The following is a 6390-nucleotide window of genomic DNA, read 5'->3' on the forward strand; positions in this document are numbered from 1 at the left end:
GAAAAAATTGAGGGCTCGAAGGAGCGTCAATGCAGTGCCATGAGAGAGACAGCTAGCTACTCGAGTACTAAGCCCAGCCCTGTCCGCACACTCTATTGAACTAAGTGAAATCGCGCTATTGTTACCGGTGAAATTGGCTTTTTTACCGGAGGAATGAGGCAGCGCAGAGAACGAGATTACAGATAGTCAGGCACTACCTATTCGCGGCTCCAAGTAATCGCTCGCCATCTAGCTGCCGCGCCGAGAACTTGCCGATCCAGGTTCACGCTTGAAGCCAATAAAGAGGAAAGCAAGCCCTAAATGCCTCGTAGTTCTCAAATCGCCGTGATACCGCAGCGCACAAGCCTGAAAAAGAAAGACACATGTCGATAGACTTCTTCTATGTACCACCATGCGTGTCATCGCGGTGGAAAGAGATCAATGTATAATTTCATCGTTTCCCGACAGAAGCAGACGACATGCATCGGAGAGTAACTGATAAGAAACGCGCGCATTGAGAGAAGCGTGGCTGACACGACGCACGTTTCTTCGAAAATTTCACTCGGGATGGCTTCTTTGTTCCCGGTGAGTGGACCATTACTTTCTTTTTATATACATTCAGCATCATGCAGGCGTTTCAAATCGCTGAGTTCCCTTTAGGCGTGGGCTTTATTAAATTACAGTATTCATTGCACGCTTAAGCTTCATTTGGTTTTGTTTAGTTTTTCTGCCCCGGTGTTGCTAATGCTGGAGCAGCAGCAATATTCTCGCTAATCTACTTTTGTCAACAGGCACGGTAGCTGGAACGATAACTAGCTCGGAAGGCCTGAAGTTAAAAAATAAATTATGGGGTTTTACGTGCCAAAACCACCTTCGGCTTATGAGGCACGCCGTAGCGGGAGACTACTGAAATTTCGACCACCTGGGGTTCTTTAACGTGCACCTAAATCTAAGCACACGGGTGTTTCCGCATTTCGCCCGCACCGAAATGCGGCCGCCATGGCCGGGATACGACCCCGCGACCTCGTGCTCAGCATACAGCCTAACACCATAGCCACTGAGCAACCACGGCGGGTAGCCTGAAGGTAATCATGACACATGCTATTGGCCTCGAGCTCCACCACTGGAAAAGCTGGCGCCACCGTCGGCGTGACGTGCTAGGAGGGATTACGTGGACATAGCGGACACGTCGGCTGCTTCGGGAGTGCCGAAGCGAGCTGAAAACGAGTTGAAATTCCCTTGTACGCTGCGGTCCTCATTTAGTGGCGAGATTTTCCCGCTTCGAGTGTCTCCTTGACAACGCTGGAAAGCACTACAATAGGTAGTGGCTGCCTTTGAAGGCGCGCAACATGGTAGGCATACTGCTCGGTGCCGCAGTGCCGGACGTACGCAACGGAGCCCGGTGTCAGCCTTATTCACACGTAGCCGCAGGACAAGAAGCTGCGTGAAGCTTGGCTAGCGAAACATAAAACCGGCAAATAGTAATCGGCCACAACTCGGGTATGCAGCAAGCAGAGACGCGAGGAAGATTTCTGCTACGGCGCCCGGTCTGCGATGTTCTGAAAACGCGGACTGAGACGCTCGCCCGAGTCCGCTACCCGACTAATGTCATAACGGTTTGGTCTATGAACTTGTCGATGCTATAGATACTGGCAAGTTCAGTGGAGTGGAAAGGCTGCGGTAAGAAGCACATTTAAAAAAAGCATGGCATATGGTCATGTTTGTGTTATGAATTCTGTGCACTGGATTACAAAAAGGAAGCAGCGGGAAATCGCACGCTGAAAACACCAATAAACATACAGTGCGATGCAACTCGAGAAATAATATTGAAACGTCCAAGAATTTAGATGAAAAAAAAATTATTGAATCGTCATGACGGCACATCACGTTGAAGTCTCTACAATGAAATTATTTTTGAGCAGCTCTGATAGCGCCCACGCAACAATGGTTGCTTGTATACTGTCAAATGCTCATATTCTGCGGCCTAAAGCTCATGGCACGGTGCGAAAGCGCGCACGCGGCGAAAGCGAAAGAGTGCGCGGACAAGCATGCAGACGCGCAGTCGGTCGCTGCGAATCTGTGCGACTGCTGCATTGAGGCTTCATTCTATTACGCTACATTTAGTTATTCAAACATAAGAACATATTACACATAGTTTGCTTTCAGCGTTTACCCACCTTTCACGCAAGAAAGCTGGTTCGGAAGTCTCCATCGCGGCGACCGCGCGCAGTGGCGTTCACTAGTACGTATTCGGTAAAGAGATAGCGTCTGTAAACGAGTCTGTGATTTCAGTTTGCCCAAGATTATTATTTAGACAGTAAAAACTTCTCTAGTTTCGAAAATACTTACAGAAATGTCCGGGAGAGCTCGCGCGTGGTGTTTTCAGTGAGCGCTGACAGCAAAACCTATGAGGAGCACGCCACGTGATCCCTCATACTACGCCAGCGAGGCGCTTCCGATAGATGGCGACTCCGTAACTCCTCGCCGCCAATAGGCGGTGCACGAGGCCTATATGGCGCGAGACGACGTATCGTTTCGATAGCATGCTTTGGTATAGTGCGTAAGCAGAAGATGTTTTCTCATTCAACGTGGTGAGTTGTTAGTTTATTTGCTCGCAAGAAATTTAGAAGCAACTGCAAACAGTGCTAGTACCAACTTTTGAGCACTCGACCTTTGCACAGTGCCACTGGTTTGCTTTCCGACAGTGTGCACAGAGCTATATTCCATTATAACTGGTTCAATTCGTTACCAAGCCATGCATTTACATTCATAAAAGTGACTTTCTTCCAAATAAAACCATAAAACCCTCTCTAAATTCTGGAAACCTGCTGGGAGAAACGTAACACTGTCCGTTTGGTTGTTATTCACTCCTAACGTTTCCGCGGGGTATTCGGGTTTCTGCTGTGTTCCCAAAGGCCACGGCCCTACTTCGAACACTGGGTACTGCGAACATGAACAAGCGCGAGTCATCTGACGTAAACAACCTCATCACTTGGAAGAATAAAGAGAAAGATGTACCGCGACTCTCGCATGCAACTCTCATTTGTTTTTATCCCAGGACACAATGACCAGGCAACTCGCCGTTTTTCGGCTCGTTCGATCAAAGCACAATAGCATATTTAGTCCCTGAACACGTGACAGACCTTACTGTCAAGATGGTATATTGGAGGATGCTATGTGATATACTGCAACACGAGTCGCCATGCGGATTTGCTTATATGAATAAGGTCGAAAACAGTCACGCGTCGTACCTGTAGCAGTGGAACAACGCAGACAACAATTACTTGCACCTTTCGAATAGGCCCTGTACGCACGCACGCACTTACCTTTCCCTCGTGCTTGCTTGACAGGCTCTTTGTCTTTAAAACAGTCTGATCTGCCTTGCTAGGCAGGCCGGACTTTCGCGCGCTTCGTCACTAAAATCCTTGAGACCGATCAAAATAATGTGATCGGCAGAAAGGACAACTTCGACGATTCACCTCGATTCGTCGCCCACGAAGAGGAAACTTCAGCGCAACAGCAAGCGAAAAAGCCGCCGTGACCCTGGTAGGTGTCCTCATCGAAGCGTGGTCATCTGGACCGAAAGTGACAGGTGTATGCCGGCGCCATAGCGTGCCTTGGTGAACACGTGGGAAAAGGGTGTTTATAGTGCGAAAGGTTGGTGCGCTTATTCTTAGGCACGACACAAAGTTTCCGCAAAGGAAGAATCTTCGGGCAGTGTGAAAGGCGAAGCAGTACGGCATCCCAATTTTTGTGATATCAGCTGAGACATGTTGGTAAGCACACTACTCGTGCGTACGGTGAGACCATTTGTTTGCTGTGTTGAATGGCGATAAGCAGAACCGCAAAGGCACAGCAGGGTGAAGGTTATCTGCACGGGCGAAGGTGATAAAAATAAGACGAGCTCGTACAGACTAGTTACAGTAACGTGCGTGATATAGTAGAATGGTAATTGTCGAAGTGGGTGGGTAAAATGCTATATTGGGGAACTACAGAGTGGGCTTAGGCCAGGAAGACGCTTAGGGGAGAATACCCTCAGCGCTAACCCAGTGCATAGAGATTTCAATAGCTCAGAACAGATTTTTTATGGATAGCATTCCCAGTGGCGTAGCTAGGTCGTCTGGCACCTGGGGCCCATAGGTCTGTAACCCCCCGCACTCCCCACCCCCCGGGTGTAGTCGAGGAAGGCGAGGATATCGACAATTTCCAGGTGTCTTCAGACGTATCTGACACTCCCCCTCCCCCTTGCACCCGGCGCCCACGGCTCCCCTCCCCCCATCCCCCCCGTTGCTACGCCACTGAGCATTCCTACATAGTATGGAAGCTTACAACTACGTAAACTGGGAATTCTTGTGGGATACCCTCAAGCACGAGGGCATAGATGATCATTTCATGTAGCTGCTCAGAAAGATATACGTATAATATGGATACAACGAAGTACTAATTAGATGGTAAAGCAGGAAAGACACAGAACTAGGGGAAGTCACCGAGGACTGAAGTAAGGATTCCGTCTGTCTCCATAGTTGTGCACTCTTATGGGACAGGCGGCTGGGAAATCACATTTCTCTTTTCAAAAGTGTTTTCTTTATTTTCAATGAAATATTGCGCTTATTATTTATATTTTCGTGCGTAAACTAATTAATCCGTTTCTTCAACCAGAAGTGTGCGAGAACAATTTTATTCAAGGCATGGTAGGGGCTTCATTTTCTCATTGCTGCTCTATTGATGAGGCTCGCAACTACAAGTTTCGTCAAGATGGTGAGCTTGCCTCGTGTAACAATAAGTAGCCACTAGCCGTGCCTGAGTCGACATCAGCTCACTTTCTACTTACGCTAACGTATACGCACAGATTTCGAACGCCTATAACGCGCTGCCGCGTCTGTCGGAGCTTCTGCCGCACTGCCGCTTCTGCCGCTCAAGGGCTGTTCGCAACAAGCGGGCAATCATGCAGGCCATTTGGACATTTGGACTCATTCAGAAGAAGAAAACAAGCACATTCGCACTGGCATCCGTGTGTGACATTGAGATCCCGGATTGCGTCGTAGATGCCTGGCATTGCGCAATTCGTGCCTTCCGAGCGCCGGAGCTAGATTGCCACACGTCATCCCCCCCCCCCCTTTATTTCATAGCAGAGCTTCCTTCCCCTCTTTTCTACTTTTCCGCTGCTGCTGCTACTGTCGTCGTCGCCTTGAACGTCGCGTCGAGAGGTGGTTCGGAGCCTGCATATATAAGTGGCAGGAGTGTGGCAGCTGGGGAAGAAAAGCAACGAGAAAAACTCATTTGGACTTTCGCACCGCGTCGCATGCGCGCAATGCCCCTTGGAACTCCCTGGGCGTAGCCACAACATCCGCATCACGGCTGCAATTATCCGTGAATCCCTGAAAAAGCATAGCAGGAATCGCAGCGCTTACCGTCAGGCTAACGCGCAACCGTCCGCACGGGAGGTAGATAGAATGTTAGAGAGAAAGTGGGGAGAGCACGCAGAGATTATGTAGAACCGACGCAGTCACGAAACGAGTGAATGACAGCCTTGCCACTCTTCGCTGGCAGTTCCCATACACGGGGGGGGGGGACGCAAAAGAGGACGTGGGAAGCCAAGGAAACGTTAGACACTACGACCGTTGCGGACAAACTATGAATTTAAGTTCGATATTCGCAGTACGGGACATTTCTGCTATTTCACACTCGAAGCCGTATTAAAGCACCGATGCGTCTAGGCGACACTATAGGGAAGCGATCGCACCTCCAATCAACACTTATTTGCCCGTCGTGGCAGCGTCGCGGCTACTACATAGTCTTGCTTGAGGCCGCAGGTTCGATTCCGACCGCGGCTGCCGCATTTCGACGGAGGCGAAAAAAAAAAAAGAGCGCTCGTGTACTTAGCTTTAAGTCCTCGTTAAAGCACTCCAAGAGGTGAAAAATTAATTCGTAGTTCGCCACTATACGGCGTGCCTCATAATGCGATTGTGGTCTTGGCGCGTAGGACTCCACAATTAAAGTTTATTACTTTTGCCACGTTGCGATGTGCCATGTGAGCCAATCAAAATGTTAATTTTCTCGTAGGTATAATGAACAACAGCGTGCGGCAATGCCTCAAGCAAACACGTCTCTTTGTGTGTTATGTGTGTAACGCAGACTAACAGCCGTAGTGCACGCAAGGTAACATTTGCCATCAACTCATCACTCTCGTATTGCACTAAACGCTCAAGAAATTAAACATTCGCCGTTAAAATCACCCCTAATTGTCTTTAGCAAGCAGCACAGAAAGCTTCGCTTACGTCGATTCCCTTAGTGCTTGGGATGCGCCTGATTTTTTTTTTTTCATTGTCGTCACATATGTTCACAGGTGCTGATTTCCACGAGAAAAATTTCAAAAAACGCGGAAAATTTTCCTCTAGCCGCATTTATTCC

Source organism: Dermacentor albipictus, chromosome 7 (assembly GCF_038994185.2).
Source record: "Dermacentor albipictus isolate Rhodes 1998 colony chromosome 7, USDA_Dalb.pri_finalv2, whole genome shotgun sequence".
In the NCBI taxonomy this organism is placed as follows: Eukaryota; Metazoa; Arthropoda; class Arachnida; order Ixodida; family Ixodidae; genus Dermacentor; species Dermacentor albipictus.